Source organism: Lipotes vexillifer, unplaced genomic scaffold (genome assembly GCF_000442215.2).
Source record: "Lipotes vexillifer unplaced genomic scaffold, Lipotes_vexillifer_v1.1 scaffold1179, whole genome shotgun sequence".
NCBI classification, from domain to species: domain Eukaryota; kingdom Metazoa; phylum Chordata; class Mammalia; order Artiodactyla; family Lipotidae; genus Lipotes; species Lipotes vexillifer.
In genome coordinates, this window is record NW_006783890.1 from 1,348,753 (window position 1) to 1,372,151 (window position 23,399).

Genomic DNA, 23,399 nt, shown 5'->3' on the forward strand with positions numbered 1-23,399 from the left:
CTGTATGAGCTCCAGTTTTCATGTCTTAAGTCACTCTTTTTTGGTCTCATCTGAACTCTGGAACACTTGAGTTATGGTCTCAAACAGGAAGATATGTAGGCCCACCCAATGTTGAATGTAGGCAGAAGATCTTGTCATTTTCACAAAAGAGGCTTTCAGTTTTTGCCTATATTTGTCTTTCTGCAGCATACCTCAACCACATTGCTAAAGTATGAAGGAAATTTTATAGAAAATTAGCTAAATTATAAAGTTTTCCTTTTTTATTCCCTTTTTTTAGTTCATCTTGTATTCAATTTTTTTGTTTTTTGTTTTGTTCCTTTGTTTGTTTGTTTGCTTAATGAAGCTTTGCTGTTAGGAGAAGGCAAAGGGGAACCACAAGAAAAAAAAAGAAAAAGTCAGCCTTGCATGGAAATTGGGTATCAGCATATATAAGTGAAGCCAAAGTACAATTAAAATTGGCAGGGAGAATTTTTTACTTGACTATTAAAGAAAGCACTTCCTCTGTATTGAATTTATACTCATGTTACAATAATTTATGGTACCAAAAGGAAAAGAATTCTCCAAAACTAAGTCTGGAAGAAATGGACGAGACCTTGACTCCAGTTCATTTGTGAGCAACACTGCAATCAGCATTGGAGTCAGTGGCTCTCACGGGCAAGTCAGAGTTTACCAGACAGGAAATGTCTGGAAATGAATTAGTTGTGCCCCAGGGACAAGGTGTCTCGTTCCCTTCCTAATTAACTGCCACACTCTGAGTTAAACGAGAAAAATTCAAAAGCAATGAAACTACAGCAAGGGTCATAAGACCTCTATAGAGTCCACTTCTGCTTCAAAGAAGGTCACCTGAGGGCTGACCACTGGTCACCAAGCTCTTTATCCAATCTAGCACATTTGGACCAGTTAATTCAATTTACTTTATCAAGTGCTTATGAAGGACTATAAGAAGTACTAGGTGAAGGATGATGTTAATGTTTATATTACAAGAAGATTTTAAAATGAGCTACCCTCCTCTACTCCATGAAAAAATAGTCCCACCAATAAAAATAATTTCACAATAATTAAAAAAAGAAAATCATTGTTTTAATTGACATGAATCGAGTTTACACAGCCTATTCATGAGTTTGAAAACAATATGCAAGTATGTTCCTTTCAGTATCGATATGTCATATTACAAATCTTATAGGAAAAGAGGGAAATCTATTTTTCATTAAATAAACTGGAATATGTTAAAATTAAATTTGCCTCTTGGCAGACTTAAATTATCAAGTACATCTAACAACATAGGATAAAAACTGTGATATGCAGCTGCTTGGAGCCTGACAACAGATTATCCAGGAAAGTGATGGTAATGTACATCATCTTCCACAGAGACGTTATCTGTCAGACTCTGGAAGGCAGATCCCCCATGGGTATGTCAGCATTCTTGCTGACTCTATTAAACTGGATCTATCTGAACTTCCCCATCATGGGTCGTCTACTCTCTAGATGCAAGAAAAGTTCTATCATGAGATTTTTCACTATTCTAAATACAACTGGAAAAGGCCTAATTAGAATGCTACAGCACATATAGTACATCATTTAGAAAAGCAAAATGAAAGCACCAACAAGGGAAGACAAAACACAAATTTTGAAGTGAATGAGATGGGGAAGCAAATAGCAAATAAAAAGGCAAATGAGCTTGATACAACTCTACTTTCTAAACGCTGTTAGAACTCTGTAAAGTTGGCCATTTCATCACTCAAAGAATGTGCTTCTATAACTATTCCTCATATGGAACATTAGGAAAAGCTTTTCTTGGCTATTCTTCTTGGCCTCCCTTTTCTACCCTTTTGTTTTGATAAATGTCTTTTCTTTTCGAGATATTATTGCTTTGATATAAAATATTTTCAGAGAGAAAAAAACCACAATGAGCTGAGTAAGAGACTGGCATGTAAAACATGAGCGTTAGCAAAATAGTACTGCACATTGTACTTTAAAGTGTGGAGGCCACAGGAGAGGAAATGCTAAAGTGCAGAGATATTCTTAGGCCTAAATTAAAACATAACAAAACATCATGTCATCAGTATTAAAAAGTGAGACACTGGCTGTGATTATATGTTTCAAAAAGTAGAGTCATAACTATTCCTTGGGGAAACAAGCTACCACAATTTTCTGGTATGGCTCACCCTTCTGCATTCTAAGTACTCAACAATGATGTTTTAGAGTAAAAGTGAATAATAGTGTTCTGCCAGTGACTGTCATAGTTTGGCTCATACCCTATAATCTCTTTGTTGGTGAACTTCTTTTTTCCAAAGCCCATAATGATTTTGGTGGGGAAAGAATTTAGTTTAATAACTTGGGGGAAGAAATGGTATGGTGACAGAGAAGGGGAAAAGAAAAGAAGGTAGGAAAGGGGGGTGGAGACATTTAGCAGTGCAAAGTACCAAACTTCAAGTATGTATCAGGAGTGGATGGTGTCTTGTACCATTTTCAGGAAATGACTTTTACATTAGTTGCTTCATTCTATGCAAATAAGCTTGCTTCTTTACATATTTAATGTGAATATGAAATGGGGTTAAAATTAACCACTTCATTCTTTAATGTTTACATGGGTTTTTTTTAATGTATTATTAAACAAAGCTAGATAGAATTAAAACAGACAGTAATAGCAATCCAAAACCATATTCTCTTTGTGATTTTAAATTCATTCATTCATTCATTCACACATGTATTTATTCAAAAATATTCATTAGGTTCCTATTCGGATTTAAGTGCCCATCTGTAAAGATACATACGTGAGTACAAACAGACACATTTCCTGCTTTTATCAAGCTGACAGTGTTGTGTGAAGAAGAATTTGCAACTCTATGAGTGACTATGACAGTGAAAATTCATGTGGTCAGGTTACCCTGAGGAAGTGATTTTAGTGTTGAGATCTAAAGGATTGGTAGGTGTTAACTAGGCAAAGAAAGGTAGGAAGACCATTATAAGTATAGAGACAACATCATATGCAAAGGCCTTGGAGAGGATGTAGCTGGTGAGTATGGGGGCTATAGGAAAAATCAGTTGGATTGGGGGCAGACAGACCAAAGAGGAGGATGATATAAGATGAGGTTGGGGAGGTAGGCAGAGGCCAAGTCATTTGAGGTCTTATAGGTCATATTAAGAGATTTTGATTTTCCCTAAGAACACTGTGAAGCCACTTATGGTTCTTAAACTGGAGAGAGGTGGGATTGGAGGGAAGTATGAATACACAAAATCAGAATGCACTTTGGAAAATCACTGTGGCTACAATATAAAGAAAAGATGGGTGTCAGATAGACTATATATGGATAAATTAATTAAGACATTATTACAGAAATAACTAAAGGAGGTGGCCCTCCTCTCTGGAACTCAGGGGGAGACAGCCCTGCCTTCAGGGTCATTCTTCCCTTTTCTTGGAGGATAACACATGCTCACAGTCAGAACTCTACTGTCCTATCCTGTAGAGTCCCAGAAGTACAAGGGCCTTTCTTCATTTTGTCCTACCTCTGTCCCCTTTGGTCTACACTGGCAGTGCTTCTGCTGGTATAAATCCATCTCTATTCCTGGATTCTGCTGAGATGGCTGATTAGATCCATAAGTCACACTCATTGTCTCCTTTGGGGGTTATTGTTCAGTCACACCCTTGGCACTCTCTCTAGAATACAGTTTCTTTTCTTTCTTTTTTTTTTTTTTTTGAAGTATTGCTAGGCTGAGAATTTTCTAAATCTTCAAGTTCTGGTTTCTTTTTGCTTAACAGTTCTCTTTTTAATCCATCTCGTCTCTCACATTTACTATAAGCAGAAGGAGAAATGAGGCTGTACCCTTAACACTTTGCTTAGAAATCTCTACAGCTAAACATCCAAGTCTGTCACTTACTACTTTCCACAAAACACTAGAAAACAATTCAGCCAGGTTCTTTGCTGCTTTTTACAAGGATTGTCTTTCCTATAATTTCCAAAAACATGTTCCTTATTTTCATCTGAGGCCTCATCAGAAGCACATTTAACATCCATATTTCTACCAACAGTCTCTTTAAGGCAATTGAGGCTTTTTTCTAACAAGCCTCTCAAACCTCATCCAGTCTCTACCCATAACCCTGTTCCAAAGCCACTTCCACAGACATTTGTTACAGCAGCACCCCCTTCTTAGTACCCAAATCTATTTGCCAGCAATTAGTTTGCTAGAGATACCATAACAAAATACCACATATTAGGTGGCTTAAACAACAGACATTTTTCTCACAGTTCTGGAGGCTGGACATTCAAGATCAAGGTACCATCAAGATTGGTCTCTTCTGTGGCTTTTCTCCTTGGCTTGCAGATGCCTGCCTTCTCACTGTACCCTCACATGGTCTTCCCTCTGTGGGTTCACATCCCTGATGCCTCTTTGTTCAAATTTCTTCTTCTTACAAGGACACCAGCTATATTAGATTGGGCATACCCATAAGACCTCAGAGGCTCTTAACTAACCTCAGTTACCACTTTAAAGGTCCTATCTCCAAATACAGTCATATTCTGAGGAACTTGGGGTTAGAACTTCACCATATGAAATTGAGAAGGACACAATTCAGTCCATAATAGTCCCTTTCCTATGCTCCTATGCATGTGCTTAATTCCAGTTCCTTACTAATACAATCACCTGTTAGGCTGTGCCCTGATCATCTCACCTGGACCAAGTTAGACCTTTTATCCCACGGATGAACCCTACCTTTGGTATCCTCGTATCAATGGTTGTGAAGTTTTATATTCAGCTATTCAGCACACAGATCTAGAACTCTGATTTGTTGTAACAAGAAGGAGGGAAATTGTATCTGTTTATTGTGAAAATAAATAGAGGAAAATCTCATTTAAAATTAAATCAGGAAGCCCTGAAAGGAGAGCTCTCATATACTACATACCATACCACTCCTTGCAGCCTGCATAACCAGCAGGAAGAAGGAAGATAAGAACTAATTTAACAAGATCTGTTTGTATAGAATTCTTTGTACAAATTATCTCAGTCTCAACATCTCATTCATAATGATAAGAATGTTACTTTTCTTCTGATACAAGGGAGGACATTTTTCACATGAAAATTTCCTCTCCTACTTTTAAGAAAAGGAAGATCCCTCCCTGCCCCAGCAACAGTGCACTAACCACCACTTACAGTCAATAAGAAACCACCTAAGCCTTGAACTCTTGTTCTTCTCTGATGAACTTTTATTCAAAACAACCCTCCCCAATTTTCTCCTATTACTTGACCTTCCCTTTGAGACTCTGGATTTGCCTATGATTCACCATATCTTGCTTGTCCCAAATTGTAATTCTTTGCTATTACCAAATAAACCTTTTTTGCTGGTAAAACAACTGGCTATTTTATTTTTGAAGTTGACATTACATACATATATAAATATATATATATATATATATATACTATATATATATATATATATATAGTATATATGTACATGTACATAAAACTTTTTACATATGAACATATACAGAGTATGTATACTGTTTTCTAATTTTCTATGGAAATTAATAAGAGCCCAAATTCTGTTCTGATTTCATGAATAATATCAATTACTTAAGGGATATGAACAATATCAAGTGCTTGGACGAGAAAGTCATGAATTGAAGCTCTACCGCTGTGTGCTACCTGAGTTTCTCAGTTTAGACCACTTAGATATTGATGCTGACACAGAAAGTACCAAGATTGTTTTTCAAAGTATGCTCAGAGAATCAATCATCTTAATCAAAACAACTTGGGATACTTGTTATAATACACATTCTCGGGATCTCCAGGATAAACTTAAGTAGAATTTTTTGAGCTGAGTCCGACTCTACATTTAAACACAACTTCATCAGATGATTCTTAAGCACAGTGAAGCTAAAGGACAAGGACTAGAATTTTCTTCACCTTTTGGTCTTGGTATTTGAGACTACCATCTTGTCCCTATGGAACAAAAAGACAATCTTTCTGATTTCAATTCTCTCCTCTACCCACCATCTGGAGTTCACTGCTGGGTATTCCTAATAGGCTCTTTAATAGGGCTATGCCAATCATGTCAATGGTCTCCAAAGGAATAGAAATAAAACCACCTTTAAAATAAAGGCTCTTACTGAAAGGAACCAAATACTGTAATTTAACTCATCAAGTTTTGATAACATGAAATGTGAAAAATAAAAGTGCTTTCAGTTTGCTGATGCCCTTCTAAATAAAGAATTCTATCTGAAATATAGCTGATTCCCCCCACCCTGACCCTAGGCAGTTGGAAATGCAGGTTTAACTTTCGACTCTTCTGAAACTTAGTTACTAATTGCCTGATGACTAGAAGACTTACCAACAACATGAACAGTTGATTAATGCATATTTTATATCTTATATGTATATCTACCTCTATTTTATGCATGACATACCAAACTTTTTCTTAATTTTTTTTGATATTTCTAGGCTATGTGGTTCATCTGCAAGTTTTTTCAAATGGTCACAAACCTCCAAAAAAATTTCCAATGTATTTATTGAAAAAAATCCAGGTAAAATGGACCTGTGCAGTTTGAACCTTTGTTTTTCAAGGGTCAAATGTATATACAAATAAAATCTAACTTTAATATAGTCTTCCTTTCACCAGCTCTGTTTCTTACTACAGGAACATCTTGTATTTCTTTTGTACATTTTTCAAATGATGTTTCTATAAATTATATAACAAAGTATGATTCAAAAAAATACTTTTTTTCTTTTGCCTTGTAATTTGAGGTATGTTATACAACTTCTCTTCAAAAATTAGTTCCATATTGGTCTAGTCTTGCCCCCCCCCCCTGAGATTTTGACCCTAAGAATCCCCAGGGCTCCCTTCAGATTTCTCGCAATAAACTCACAACGGTTGTGAGGCAGCCCACTGGTCACCAGCTACCTGGCATAGAACCCCTGAACACACGACAGCAAAATCTGGTTTTGAGACATCTTGGAAAAATAATACTATATGAATAAAAAACATTTATTTATAAGCAAGTGTTTTAAAGTTCATAATTTACATCAATGTAACCTTCCATCACCAACTAGGAAAAGGAATAAATCTACAATGAAATAGACATAACAAGAATAATTAATTTGTTTTTCATATATATATGATTTTTCTCCAAAACAGCATTGTTATTTCTGAACCAAAGTTGAAATATTGCAAATCAGAAAGCTTAAGAGGAGTTTTTAAAAAAGCATCTTTAACTCATATATTCTGGGTAAGGAGGTGACGCTATCATTCATATAATCCAGATCAAAAAAGCCTAATATTAAAGGAAAAGGTGAGAAGCTTCGGCTCAAATGATCAAGATCAAGGCTACTTTTAATACAGCAAAGCCCAATTTAATTTCTTAACTGCTCCTTTCTAGTCAACTGAGGCAAAGGTTTGCTATGAGTAAATTTTCACTTTAGAAAATGTCTAAAATACTAAATTCTCCTTATATTTCACCAGTGGGAAATAATGGATAAGAGTTGCTTGTTTCTTTCTTGAAAGCCATCTGTCAAGTTGTAAAGGGGTGTTTGTGACCTTCAGAGAGCCTCAGTAAGCAATGCTGTTTGTTGACTGGGAAAAACTATAGCTCGGTAGCAGAAAGAAGACTAAAGTCAGTGGTGTTTTGTGAGCTGAAATGACTGAGATGGTGTTTACAACATTTCTCAAAAATTATTTTATTAGTAGAAATTTGTAGAGTAGTTTCTAGGGTTTTTTAGTGTTTTATAAATTTAAAATTATACATATATAAGGACTTTTACAATTATTATTTTCTTAGTATTTCATTTTTGTGATAGAAAACATCAGGAAAATATTGACATGAAATAGAAGAGACAGAGAAGACAAGACCCTGGAGGAGTAGTAATTCAACACAACTTCTGCTCAGAAAACAGGACAATGATAGACCATAAATCATATTCTACATGGAATTAGGCACTAGAAAGCAAAGAAGGATAGTAGAAATTTATGTTCAGATGACCAGTATACACATCTAGAACTCCGATTTACTGTAATGAGAATAAAGGAACCCATATGTGTGTGTGAGTATAATATTTAGTATTATACATACATAGACTACCTATATTGCTTCCTAATTTTTAAAGGGATTTAATAAAAATCTCAATTTTTCCTCTGATATCATGGATAACACCAATTACCTAAGAAACTAGGCCACTGCTTATTCCTTCAGATGAATGAATCTTCAGGTATAAAATCTGTTATTGATATGAACATAGACCACTGCTGCAACTTGTTAAATGAATGGTTCTAACTTCATGTCTAAATGCCCAGACTTTTCCTCCAACTTCCATCACGTTAGTTTTTCTTCCAGCTGTCCATTCAATACCTAGTATTTTAGAAAAAAGTTAGAAAAATGCAAAAAAAAAAAAAAATTCACATCAAATTGCCAGAAGGGAGAAATTAAAACAGCTGGTCCAAAATCCATTAACTTCTTGTCTTAGTCTTTGGGATGCTCTAACAAAATATGACAGACTGGGTAGCTTATAAACAATAGAAATTTATCTCTCACAGTTCTGGGGCTGGAATCTGAGATCAGGGTGCTGGCATGGTTGCCTGAAGGTCCTCTTCTGGCTTGCAGACTTCTTGTACCCTTACATGCTGGAAGGGGCTAGAGAACTCTGGGGATCTCTTTTATAAGAGCACTAATCCCATTCATGAGGGCTCCACTCACATGACCTATTCACCTCCCAAAGGTCCTGTTTAATAATACCATCACTTTTGGGGGTTAGGATTTCAACATATGAATTTCGGGAGGACACAAACATTCAGACCATAGCACTCCCTGTAGGCAGTGAGAGCCCCTAAAGAGAGGAATATTGACAGGTGACTCTGTCTAATCTCCTTGTTAACTGGATACTTGGGTTTATAACTATTAATATTTTCTAGGAAGAAGAGAATTTATCTTTAAAATACACTTCACAGGATGCTCTAGCTAAAGGTGAACCCAGGATCTATGAGGCTCAAATCCCTGGAAAATATGTTGTCAGATATACAAGTGTTGGAGCTATTAAATGGAGGTGTTTCCTAATTTAAATATTCCCAGCTTATGAGGTGATCCCAAGATCCTCAAATGGAGACCTCATTTATAATTCTTGTCCAGAAGTGGGTGTCTAATGTGGAAAGACAGGATCTTGGGAGCTGACTGAGTTGTACTAGAATCTTCTCTATATTTTAAGGTGTTTTCACATTATTTAGTAGAACTTCATACTAGGTAAAAATCTCCAATTCCTGTAAGTCTGATTAGAAAATCCATTCTTTTATGTTAGCTCACTACCCTGAAGAGATTTCTCTGTTAACAAGTATAGATTTTAAGACTTTTTTCACCTACCATATTAACAGAGTAAAAATGGGCTACATTTCAACATAACTGCTTTCTGAAAAGGTGGATATGGAAGGTCCCTTTTACTGCTGAGCACTTTGATGAACTTGTGTAGATAAAGTTGGAGAAGAAATTTAGGGGAGTGGCACTGCTCTTCATTCTAGAAAGAAAAGATCTAGGGAAATTGCAACATAAATCAAGAGACACAGAAATAAGGGTAAGAGACTAAAAATGTAAGTGCTGTATTCTTCTACCTGCCAAAATCTTAACAAAGACTACTAAATCTCAGGAAATTACTGTACTATGTATATTTCTTATAGGAACTCATCCAAGGGATAATACTCTTTACTAGGGTGAGATGGAAAAACAAAACAAAACAAAACAGAGAAATCATACTTGGGCACAGAAAGGAATATAAAAACCAAAAAATATACATAGAGATAAGGGATTTTTTTTTTACTTCCTCAAATTATATATTTGAAGCAAATTTAATTAGGGCTCCAAGATTTGGAGGACTTCCAGCTGATAGGTTTTGATACATTTATATATGTTTGTAGATATTATTTGAAAAAATAATATCTCCTATAATATAGCCTACTTTTTCATCTAAAAATATTTCATAAAAAGACAGCCTATGTGTGAAAATTCTGAAAACGTTAGAACAATGATTATAGAGAATAAAAAGTGCATACAGGATACAAAGAGTCAGTCTTCAAGAAGAGAATCAAAAGGAAGAAAGAAGTGCTATTTGGATATTGTCTGGTGAAGGGAAAAAGAAGCCAGAGGGAGAAATTTAGAACACAGCAAGATAAAAGGAAATAAAGCACAACTGAAGGATGAATAACTCATCCCCTTACAATGTCCTCACCCCCCAACAAAAAAAGAATCCGTGCAATAAAAAAAACTATGCTTTTTCACAATGACAACAGAGGACATTTTTGAAGCATGAACCTCAAAACCAACATAAATCGTCAATCCAGGTGAACAAAAATGCAGAAGTATAAACAGTGTTCTTTTATTAAAAACTACTATAAAATAAATTAGAAATCAGAAAATAAAACTACAAATAACTCAGCTGATAAACCTCCTTCTAAAAGCCACCAAAACCAACAGTGAAGAAAAAGAAAACTGTAACACAGCACTCCAAACAAAATTAATTATTCTCAGGACTTCCCTGGCAATCCCGTGGTTAAGACTCCATGCTTCCACTGCAGGGTGTGCAGGTTTGATCCCTGGTCAGGAACTAAGATTCCCCCATGCCATGCTGCCAAAAAGACCCAAATCAATTATTCTCCAACAAGCATTTTGAGATGTGTGGAAAATAAACAAAAAACTTGAACCAGAAATTCAAAAACTAAGGAAAGTTTTTAAAAGACAGAATTACATAAAAAATGAAAACTAAATCACAAGGTGCTCAAGGAAGAAGGGATCAAATGAAAACAATTTTAATTAAAATAATAATAGGAAAACAATAAAGAAAGTGAAAATGAGATTAGGAAAGAAACAAAAAATCTGATCATATTTTATTTCACAAAATTTTTTCATAATTGTAAATATTATAATTAAAGTTCCAATAACATAAGAAAACTAGAAATTATGAAAAACAGAAAATGGTGAAAAGGTCATTTTGACTGGACATAACAAAAAATCTTTTATTAAATAATCCTTGAATAAATTGTGAAATACAAAATTAAAGAATGTATTAAAAATTACAAAAATAAAAACACACACACACACACATATATATATATATATATATATATATATACATATATCTATTACATTATACAACAGAATCTGCAAGGAAATTATATAACCTTAAATACCTTATCAATCAAAATAAAAGCATATGATTAAATGAATCAATTAAATATTCTGTTTAAAAATCTAGAAATATAAAAAAGAAACTAAACCAAAAGAAAAGAGAAAGAAGAAATAATATAGGTGTAAGTAGAAGTTAATGTATGTCTGACATTTAAAAGGTTAATGTTTCACAGATTCAAAGAAAAAGAAAGAAAATAAGTAAATAAAATTTTAAAAAGGGTGTAATATCCTAAGAATGAACACAAACAGAAATAGATGACTCAACATATTTCAATAAATAAGATTTGAATAAATAACACTAACTAATGGGGAGATCTAACCCAAATAACTGTTGAACACAGTAGTAGTTGGACTATTCAGGATAAAGCAAAAAGAACTATAAACAAATACTGAATGCCAATTAACAGGCTTCCTTTCTTAGAGACCTGGGTTAGTAATACTGAAACTACTTTCTGTACATTATAAGATTGACCGTATAAGTAAATGTACTGTAGATAATGGTAGCTATGTTTGTCAATGGCAGAGAGGAGACTTTTAAATATGGAAAGAGAGAAAATAGAATGAATTCTGTTACTAGATTGGAATTAGAGATAAACAATGTGAACACATAGATTTTAATACAGCTAGTTAGATGTATAGATAGACATAGGGGTGTCTGTATGTGAATAAGGGGACATGTCAAAATGACACTGTGGACATCTTGAAGGAGCTTTCATTAATGAAGAACGGAACAATCTGAGTATTAAAGTAGTAACATAAAGGGTTATAACTTGCTGAATAACTAGAAATACACTAATCCACTTTGATATAAATGAAAAATGAGGGCGATAAGAAAGCTCTTCCTTTCAATAGAAAATCAACTAATAAATGAAGAAGAAATGATGGAATTAGAAAATCACCATTACAATAATAATAGATGAAGGTGAGAATTATAAATGAATGCTGAAATGAGTAGGTGAAATTTTGAGAAGACAGGATACTTACACCATCTCAAAAATAACAAGATATTTATTAATTACAAAGTGGAATATTAGCTCTATAGTGCAAAGACTTAGCAGTGTACCACGACCAAGTGATCAAAGTTACATCACCATTAATAAGATAGATCAACACATGCCTCCTGATACAATTCCCTGAGAAGGTCATCACTTCTGAGGTATTTTGTTAAACTTTCAAAAGCTGAATCTCAACAATAGGAAATACCACACCAACACAAATTGAGGGACATTCTATAAATAACTGGCCTTTACTCTTCCAAAACATCAATTCCATGAACCACAAAGACTGAGGAACTATTCCAGATTAAAGGGAACTAAAGAGACAACTGAATGCAACAACTGAGACAACTGAATGCAACTATTCCAGATTAAAGGGAACTGAAGAGACAACTGAATGTCTTTTGTTATAAAGACATTATTGGGGCAGCTGGACAAATTTGAACAAGGTCTATAGATTAGATAATTGTACCAATGAAATTTTACTGAATTCTTTTTAATTGAAATTTTAGATAATTTCCCTGTAGTTGTTTAAGAGCATGTCCTTGTTTCTAGATATTAAATAATGAACTATTTATGGGTAAAGGGATAGCATGTCTACAATCTATTCTCAAATGTTTCGGAAAAACATATATGGATGCATATATTCAGAAAGAGAGAAAAGGACAAAGCAAATACAGCAAAATCTTAACACTTGGGGAACCTAGGTGAAGTGTGTACAGATGGCCATATCTGTGGGTTCCACATCTACAGATTCAACCAATTGCACATCAAAAGTATTCAGAAAAAAGCAATTCCAGAAAGTTCCAAAACGCAAAACTTGAATTTGCCACAAACTGGCAATTATTTACATAGTATTTACATTGTATTGGGTATTATAAGTAATCTAGAGATGATTTAAAGTATAGAGGAGAATGTGCATAGGTTATACATATATATACAAATACTCTGCCATTTTATATAAGGGACTTGAGCATCTGAGGACTTTGATATCCTGGGGGGTGGGAGGGCCTGGAGTCAGTCTCCCATGGATGACTGTATTGTATTATTCTTTTCAGTAAGCTGCATCTGTGTTTAAATGAATGAATGCATGCATGCATGCATGTTGAATGAATAAATAAATAAAACATTTTTTCATCACCTTTCATCACCTCCATTGCTGCCATTTTGTTACAAGCCCACCAAAATTTTCTGGCTGGATAGTTGTCTCTCTGCTCCCTTTTAGGGTGTTCTCAACAGGATAGCCAGAGTAATTCTTTAAAAAGTAAGTCAGATCATGTCTCTCCTTTGCATCTAAGGACACAGTGCCCTTTTCACACTGTACTGAAATAACTGGTTTACGTATCATTTTCAACCACTAAACAGTAAATTCCTCAAGGAAAGAACTGCATTTTTTTTATGCTTGCCTCGTTTTCTCTCACCACATGTACACACCCATCAGAGTACTGACACTGTTAGTGCTAATCATGGGGAAAACACATGATCATGCATTTGCTGCAATTTTCACCTACTTTACAAGTTTATTAGTTGTTACATCATATTATCTTAATTTGGTTTACCCTGCTTTGATCAAAAAACATTTCACTTTTTCTATCATTGCAGGAAAATGATACAGGGTATCTGACTTTAGAGTCTCTCTTCATGTCTTTTCCCACTGCCTGATTTATCTGAAACTCTTTTCATGGCACAAGAATGTGCTCTCTGTTAACCATTTTTCAGACCTCTAAACAAGTAGTGTCTTTCTGATGCTTTATATAGCAGAAAAAAAGGTGTCCTGCATCATGGATATTTCTGTTCCTAAGGCTTAGAGTATGCCAGAAGAGGGAAAGAAAAGGACCACTGAATATTTTGCTCATCTATAGTCTTTATAGCTCAACTTTCCTAAACCAGAAACCCTTGCTATATCTTCAAAGTACATTAATATCAAAAGTTAATATAGAACTAGGGGTTTTATTCTTGTCTTTTCTATATTCTTCATTTCCTTATAATTTCAGGATCTGATCTTTACCAAGGGCTTACAAGGTATGATTTTCCCAGAATTCAGTCAAACTGTGAATCCAGTTGTGACTTCCAGATGACTATGGCACTTTAAATTCTCCCTAGCTTTACTCTAGATGGTAGAAACACATAGTCCTCTGGCAAAGTCTCCTTTTTTGTTCTTCAATCTGACCCTGGCTCCAAGCAGCTGTATTCCTGCTTCTCTGTTACTAATAAAAGTGATCATTATATCTCCTTGGCATGCCCATAAATTTTCAGCTCCCTGTTATTCATTCTGCATTTCATGGCTGTATTCACTTGTAACTATTGACAAAAATGATTAATTATGGAAGTAGCGCCAGATTCACCACTGTAAAATATGTTAACACTAACAGTGCATTGGTAGGTGGACACACAGAGCTCACTAGCTCTTTAAGATCCTTTGTTTCTGTCATGCTGGAAGAAATGACACCCACAAGGACAAAGAGGAGTCAAGTAAAGCCAAAAGGGCCACTGCTCACCTTTGCCTAATTCCTGTGGAATGTTCCTGGATCTTTTGCTTTGTCAATAAGACATGAGCAACTTGATTCAAGTGTCTGCACCTGGTTTGATGTGGGCCCCTAAAACACACACTGAGACAAATACTTTGAAGTTCGTTTATTTGGGAAGTGAACCTAGAAAGCACACGCAAGGGAGTGGGAAAACTGAAACAAAGAAGAGAGAAAGCTCTATGAGCTATACACTATGAGCAGCTAGAACTAGTGCTCGCTGAAGACCCTGTGAGGAACCATATAAAACACGCTTCACAACTGTAGCACTGTAGGGAGGGGTAAGAATGCTGAGCTATTTATCCACTTACTTCATCTGTCCCACTAACTTCCTCACACTTGAGCCTAGTAAGTTGTGGCATCTAAGAAGAGCCCTCAGGGAAGGAAACCTCAGAAAGGTGTAGCTGTGAGCCCTTGAGGTGGGAAGTTCATAATGGCCCGGGACCTGTCCAGCAGGGCTACAGGTGAATGCAAGGTTATGGGGCAAGGCATCAACAGCATTTACTACAGTCTCCTAGCTTTATTTTGGAGGCTGACTCAGTGTAGTACATCATTTCTGAACACAGAGCTGTTCAGGGAACACTTGCAGAACTGAATTTACTTGAAAGATATATAAGTCATGGATAGAAACCTTTGCACATTTAGTATTGATTTAAATAAATAACTGTTTCAAATGAAACTGGCTGAGAAGTCTTTGGCCCATTCCTTTGGAGGCAGGGACTGTTTCACTAAAATTGTGCCAATTTTTAGCATTTGCCCATTCCTTTGGAATAGAAGCTATTCATGGGAACTGGTTGAGAGGCCTCAGCCTGGTTCCTCCAGGACCAAGCTGTTTCCTTAGAACTAGTTGATATTAGGTCTGCAGGCTGTTTGAGTTGCAAGCTGTTTGAACTGAACTGTTTGAGGTGCATGCCACTTAATCTGTTTCAAAATTGTTCTTTTACTCTAGAGAAAAACCTCTGAGAAATGAGATTCCAGTTACCTAAATATGTCGAGGGTATCATGCCTAGAAGGGACTCCAGCTGACTTCATGTTTAAAAACCTCAGTTCTTCTTCATGCACATTTCTAATTAAATGGACCACTCTGACCAAAGACAATTTAGAATATCAACGGCCATTATGAGGAACTTCTGAAATCTCCAAACTTAATTTTCTAAAAACCAAATTGGTCTGTAATAGTACAAAAATTTCCAGAACTGAATGGCATGCCTATTTCAATTGGTATTTTGAGCCTTCCACAACATTATCAGGAGCCTAAAATTACCTCTCTGCAAAATAAAATGTTAAAATTAACTGAGGCAAACAAAGGGTTAAAGAATGATAAAATGGCTCCTGAAGCCTCAGGCTCTTCTACCTTGACTTTTTTGTCTCTGGCTCTGCCTCTGGCACCTTCTTTATCCTTCCCTTCTATATTGCCTTTACCTCCTCTATACCCTCAGTTCATCCACATGAATTATCTTTCCAAACTTCCCCATTTCTCTGAAACTCTTCTACTTCCTTTCCTCTGAACTTAGCAGAAACTGTCTCTTTAAAATTAAGCCTTCTGAGGATTCAGAAGTTAACTCTTAATTTCTTATACTCCCTGGGCTAAAGCTGAACTGTGAGTCATAGTCAACGATTTTCCCAAGTAACCAAAGGTCCTCACAGATTTGCTGAGGAATTTAATATAGTCATTCAAATTTATCAGCCTGGTTTCTCTGACTTATAGCATCTTCTTCATACACTTGTTGGTTAAGGTCAGGCCCAACACTGGATAAAAACTGATACTTCGGGAAGACCTGAAAGGTTTCTAGAATTACAACTGGGAAATTGATTTATGCAATGCATTCTTTAGTATTCCAGTTGCTGAAGTTAGCCAATACCTTTCTGCTTGCACTTGGGAAGAAAAAAATGCACCTGGACAGTAATGCCTCAGGATTATACTGAGAGTCCGGACAGTAATGCCTCAGGATTATACTGAGAGTCCTTCTTATTTCTCACAAATCCTGAAGGCTCATCTGGATGACATCAAGTTCCCAAGAAGTTCTACTTGTAATAGGTGAATGATTTGCTTCTTTGCTTTCCTTCTCAAGCCTCCTCACAGGAAGATAGCAACCATTTGCTAAAGCGTTTAGCCTTAAAGGGACATAAAGTCATCAAAGAAAAAATGCAATTTGCTCAAACCCAGGTTTGATACTTAGGGCATTTGATATCAGTACAAGGGCTACCCAGACAGACTTCATTATGTCCCAAATTTCCCAAAACCCAAAACTAAGTGCCACCTGTGAGGTTTCCTTGGGCTTGTTGGTTACTGCTGAAACTGGATTCCAAATTTGTCTCTTATGGCCATATCTCTATATGTTTTACTCAAAAACAACAACTCCAACCCAATTGTATGGGAAGAATGAGATAACACAGCTTTTAAGGCCTTAAAGGAGAGTTTGATGGACCCACCTGCCCTTGGGCATCTCAATTATCAGATTCCCTTTTTTCCTTTCTGTATCTGAAAAGGAAGGGAATGCCCTTGAAGTACTCACCCAAAAACACATGGATCACGATTAACCCATAGCTAGCAACCAGGCCCCCTGGCACAGGGACATTCCCCCCTTGCCTTAGAATCATTACAGTCACTGCACTTTTGGTTACACCAAAAGTGTAACCAGTTTTACACCACTTTCACTGTGCTTACCAAACTCAATCCTCTGGTTCAGTCAAATGCACTAATAGCATTACTAAGATTCAGCTGGCAGTTGCATGGCCGGGAGCTGAGATGTCAGCATTAGGAACTCTGGTCCCAAGTGCCTGGGGCAAGGCATTTACTTGCAGCCCACTATGGGCAAGTGAACCAAGACTAAGCACAAAGGATTAAAACAAGAATGACAAGCCATCTTGCTGATGCCTCCAACCAACTAGGAAGTCTCTCCAAAGGAGGACATGGTCAATATCAGGTACTTCTCCAAAGATACAGCTAATTCCAATCAGCACATTAAGATTCTGAAATTAAGAGCCTGCTGTGAACTCTGATCTGAAGTGCCAGGTGTGAGGCCACTGCATGAAGCTCCCTGTGAACAAGTGAAATTAGACAAAGTGCAAAGAAAAAGAAGATAAAAAAGCAAGCTGCAAACCATCTGAAAAAAATGCCTCTGCACCTCTAGCTCTTGCAAAAGTTGGCATCTTCAGTGGAGTCTCCTACTGCAGGGGGACCTTCAACATGGCAGAGGAGTAAGACGTAGAGCTCACCTTCCTCCCCACAAATACATCAAAAATACATCTACATATGGAACAATGCCTACAGGCCACCTACAGAATACTGGCAGAAGACCTCAGGCTTCCCAAAAGGCAAGAAAATCCCCACATACCTGGCCGTGTGGCTGACAGGGTCTTGGCACTCTGGGCTGGTGTCAGGCCTGAGCCTCTGAGGTGGGAGACCCAAGTTCAGGAAACTGGACCACCAGAAACCTCCCAGCCCCATGTAATATCGATCAGTGAGAGCTCTCTCAGAGATCTCCGTCTCAATGCTAAGACCCAGCTCCACCTAACGGCCAGCAAGTTCCAGATCTGGACACCCCATGCCAAACAACTAGCAAGACAGGAACACAACCCCACCCATTAGCAGAGAGGCTGCCTAAAATCATAAGTTTACAGACACCCCAAAACACACTGCCAGACACTGCCCTGCCCACCAGAAAGACAAGATCCAGCCGCACCGATAAGAACAGAGGCACCATTGCCTTCCATCAGGAAGCCTACACAAGCCACTGAACCAACCTCACCCACTGGAGTCAGACACCAACAACAATGGGAACTACGAACATGCAGCCTGCGAAAAGGAGACCCTAAACAAAGTAACTTAAACAGAATGAGAAGAGAGAGAAATATGCAGCAGATGAAAAAGCAAGGTAAAAACCCAGCAGACCAAAGTGAAGAGAAAATAGGCAGTCTACCTGAAAAAGAATTCAGAATAATGATAGTAAACATGATCCAAAATCTTGTAAACAGAATGGAGAAAATACAAGAAACATTTTAACAACGACCTAGAAGAACTAAAGAGCAAACAAACAATGATGAACAACACAATAAGTGAAATTAAAAATTCTCTAAAAGGGATCAATAGCAGAATAACTGATGCAGAAGAACGGATAAGAGACCTGGAAGATAAAATAGTGGAAATAATTACCACAGAGCAGAATAAAGAAAAAAGAATGAGAAGAATTGAGGACAATCTCAGAGACCTCTGGGAAAACATTAAGCACAACAACATTCGAATTATAGGTGTCCCAGAAGAAGAAGAGAAAAAGAAAGGGACTGAGAAAATATTTGAAGAGATTATGGTTGAAAACTTCCCTAACATGGGAAAGGAAATAGTCAAATCCAGGAAGCACAGAGAGTCCCATACAGGATAAATCCAAGAACATTACATAATGATCAAGGGATCAATCCAAGAAGAAGATATAACAATTGTAAATATTTATGCACCCAACATAGGAGCTCCTCAATACATAAGGCAAATGCTAACAGCCATAAAAGGTGAAATTGACAGTAACACAATAATAGTAAGGGACTTTAACACCCCACTTTCACCAATGGACAGATCATCCAAAATGAAAACAAATAAGGAAACAGTAGCTTTAAATGACATATTAGACAAAATGGACTTAATTGATATTTATAGGACACTCCACTCAAAAACAACAGGATACACTTTCTTCTCAAGTGCTGATGAAACATTCTCCAGGACAGATCATATCTTCAGTCATAATCGGGCCTTGGTATATTTAAGAAAATTGAAATCTTATCAAGTGTCTTTTCCCACTACAAAGCTATGAGACTAGAAATCAATTACAGGGAAAAAAATGTAAAAAATACAAATACATGGAGGCTAAACAATACGCTATGAAACAGCCAAGAGATCACTGAAGAAATCAAAGAGGAAATCAAAAAATACCTAGAAACAAATGACAATGAACACGACGACAACCCAAAACCTATAGGATGCCGCAAAAGCAGTTCTAAGAGGGAAGTTTAAAACAATACAATCCTACCTCAAGAAACATCTCAAATAAACAACTTAGCCTTACACCTAAAGTAATTAGAGAAAGAAGAACAAAAAAACCCCAATGTTAGTAGAAGGAAAGAAATCATAATGATCAGATCAGAAATAAAAGAAAAAGAAATGAAGGAAACAGTAGCAAAGATCAATAAAACTAAATGCTGGTTCTTGGAGAAGATAAACAAAACTGATAAACCATTAGCCAGACTCATCAAGAAAAAAAGGGAGAAGACTCAAATCAACAAAATCAGAAATGAAAAAGGAGAAGTAACAACCGACACTGCAGAAATATGAAGGATCATGAGAGATTACTACAAGTAACTATATACCAATAAAATGGACAACCTGGAAGAAATGGACACATTCGTAGAAAAGCACAAGCTTCAGAGACTGAACCAAGAAGAAATAGAAAATATAAACAGACCAGTCAAAAGCACTGAAATTGAAACTGTGATTAAAAATCTTCCAACAGACAAAAGTCCAAGACCAGATGGCTTCACAAGTGAATTCTATCAAACATTTAGAGAAGAGATAACACTTATCCTTCTCAAACTCTTCCAAAATATAGCAGAGGGAGGAACACTCCCAAACTCATTCTACGAGGCCACCATCACCCTGATACCAGACAAAGATGTCACCAAAAAAGAAAACTACAGGCCAATAACACTGATGAACATAGATGCAAAAATCCTCAACAAAATACTAGCAAACAGAATCCAACAGCACATTAAAAGGATCATACAGGGCTTCCCTGGTGGCACAGTGGTTGACAGTCCACCTGCCGATGCAGGGGACATGGGTTCGTGTCCCGGTCCGGGAGGATCCCATGTGCCGCGGAGCGGCTGGGCCCATGAGTCATGGCTGCTGAGCCTGTGCATCCGGAGCCTGTGCTCTGCAATGGGAGAGGCCACAGCAGTGAGAGGCCTGCGTACCACAAAAAAAAAAAAAAAAAAAAGGATCATACACCATAATCAAGTGGGACTTATCCTAGGAATGAAAGGATTCTTCAATATATGCAAATTAATCAATGTAATACACCATATTAACAAATTGAAGGAGAAAAACCATATGATAATCTCAATCGATGCAGAAAAAGCTTTCGACAAAATTCAACACCCATTTATGATAAAAACCCTCCAGAAAGTAGGCACAGAGGGAACCTATGCCTATATGATAATAGTAAAGGCCATATATGACAAACCTATAGCCAACATCATTCTCAATGGTGAAAAAGTGAAACCATTTCCTCTAAGATCAGGAACAAGACAAGGCTGCCCACTCTCACCACTATTATTCAACATAGTTTTGAAAGTGTTAGCCATGGCAATCAGAGAAGAAAAAGAAATAAAAGGAATCCAAATCCAAAAAGAAGTAAAACTGTCACTGCTTGCAGATGACATGGCATTATACCTAGAGAATCCTAAAGATGCTACTAGAAAACTACTAGAAGTAATCAATGAATTTGGTAAAGTAGCAGGATACAAAATTAATGCACAGAAATCTCTTGCATTCCTATACACTAATGATGAAAAATCTGAAAGGGAAATTAAAGAAACATTTCCATTTACCATTGCAACAGAAAGAATAAAATACCTAGGAATAAGCCTACCTAAGAAGACAAAAGATCTGTAGGCAGAAAACTATAAGACACTGATGAAAGAAATTAAAGATGATACAAACAGATGGAGAGATATACCATCTTCTTGGATTGGAAGACTTAACATTGTGGAAATGACTATACTACCCAAAGCAATCTACAGATTCAATGCAATCCCTGTCAAACTATCAGCGGCATTTTTCACAGAACTAAAACAAAAAATTTTACAATTTCTATGGAAATACACAAGACCCCAAATAGCCAAAGCAATCTTGAGAAAGAAAAACAGAGCTGGAGGAATCAGGCTCCCAGACTTCTGACTATACTACAAAGCTACAGTAATCAAGACAGTACGGTACTGGCACAAAAACAGAAATATAGATCAATGGAACAGGATAGAAAGGCCAGAGGTAAACCCACACACATATGGTCACCTTATCTTTGATAAAGGAGGCAAGAATATACAGTGGAGAAAAGACAGCCTCTTCAATAAGTGATGCTGGGAAAACTGGACAGCTACATGTAAAAGAATGAAATTAGAACACTCCCTAACATCATACACAAAAATAAACTCAAAATGGATTAAAGGCCTAAATATAAGGCCAGACACTATAAAACTCTTCGAGGAAAACATAGGCAGAACACTCTATGACATAAATCACAGCAAGATCCTTTTTGACCCACCTCCTAGAGAAATGGAAATAAAAACAAAAATAAACAGATGGGACCTAATGAAACTGAAAAGCTTTTGTACAGTAAAGGAAATCAAAAACAAGATGAAAAGACAACTCTTAGAATGGGAGAAAATATTTGCAAATGAAGCAACTGACAAAGGATTAACCTCCAAAATATACAAGCAGCTCATGCAGCTCAGTATCAAAAAGACAAACAATGCAATCCAAAACTGGGCAGAAGACCTAAATAGAAATTTCTCCAAAGAAGATATACAGATTGCCAACAAACACATGAAAGGATGCTCAACATCACTAATCGTTAGAAAAATGCAAATCAAAACTACAATGAGGTATCACCTCACACCAGTCAGAATGGCCATCATCAAAAAATCTAGAAACAATGAATGCTGGAGAGGGTGTGCAGAAAAGGGAACCCTCTTGCACTGTTAGTGGGAATGGAAATTGATACAACCACTATGGAGAACAGTATGGAGGTTCCTTAAAAATCTAAGAATAGAACTACCATATGACCCAGCCATCCCCACTACTGGGCATATGCCCTGAGAAAACCATAATTCAGAAAGAGACATGTACCACAATATTCATTGCAGCACTATTTACAATAGTTAGGACATGGAAGGAACTTGTGTCCATCGGCAGATAAATGGATAAAGAAGATGTGGCACATATATACAATGGAATATTACTCAGTCTTAAAAAGAAATGAAATTGAGTTATTTGTAGTGAGGTGGATGGACTTAAGAGTCTGTCATACAGAGTGAAGTAAGTCAGAAAGAGAAAAACAAATACTGTATGCTAACACATATATATGGAATCTAAGAAAATATAAATGGTCCTGATGAACCTAGGGGCAGGAAAGGAAAAAAGATGCAGATGTAGAGAATGGACCTGAGGACACGGGGAGGGGGAAGGGTAAGCTGGAACGAAGTGAGAGAATAGCATTGACATACATACACTACCAAATGTAAAATAGATAGCTAGTGGGAAGCAGCTGCATAGCACAGGGAGATCAGCTTGGTGTTTTGTGACCATCCAGAGGGGTGGGATAGGGGGTTGGGAGGGAGAAGCCAGAGGGAGGGTATATATGGATATATGTATACATATAGCTGATTTGCTTTGTTATACAGCAGAAACTAACTTCTTGTAAAGCAAATAAACTCCAATAAAGATCTTAAAAAAAATAAATAAGATTCAGTTGGCAAAATTTGTAGAGGTCCTCCAAATACCTGGGACAAAAGCATCGCTGTTGATCTTTCTAAATCTTAGATCCACCCCTTTTAAAACTTATAAACTTTCACGCTTGAGACAGTCACAGGACAACAATGCACTTGAATTCTGCCTCTTTTTTTTTTTGCGGTACGTGGGCCTCTCACTTTTGTGGCCTCTCCCGTTGCGGAGCACAGGC

The 23,399-nt window shown here is 36.7% G+C and overlaps 1 protein-coding gene across 1 annotated transcript in view; it reads right to left on the reverse strand.

Annotated features, from left to right (window-relative positions):
- The window catches only part of SPAG16 (sperm associated antigen 16), a 906,862-nt gene that overhangs the window by 333,603 nt on the left and 549,860 nt on the right, over positions 1-23,399 (reverse strand). The gene's annotated exons all lie outside the window — the stretch shown is intronic.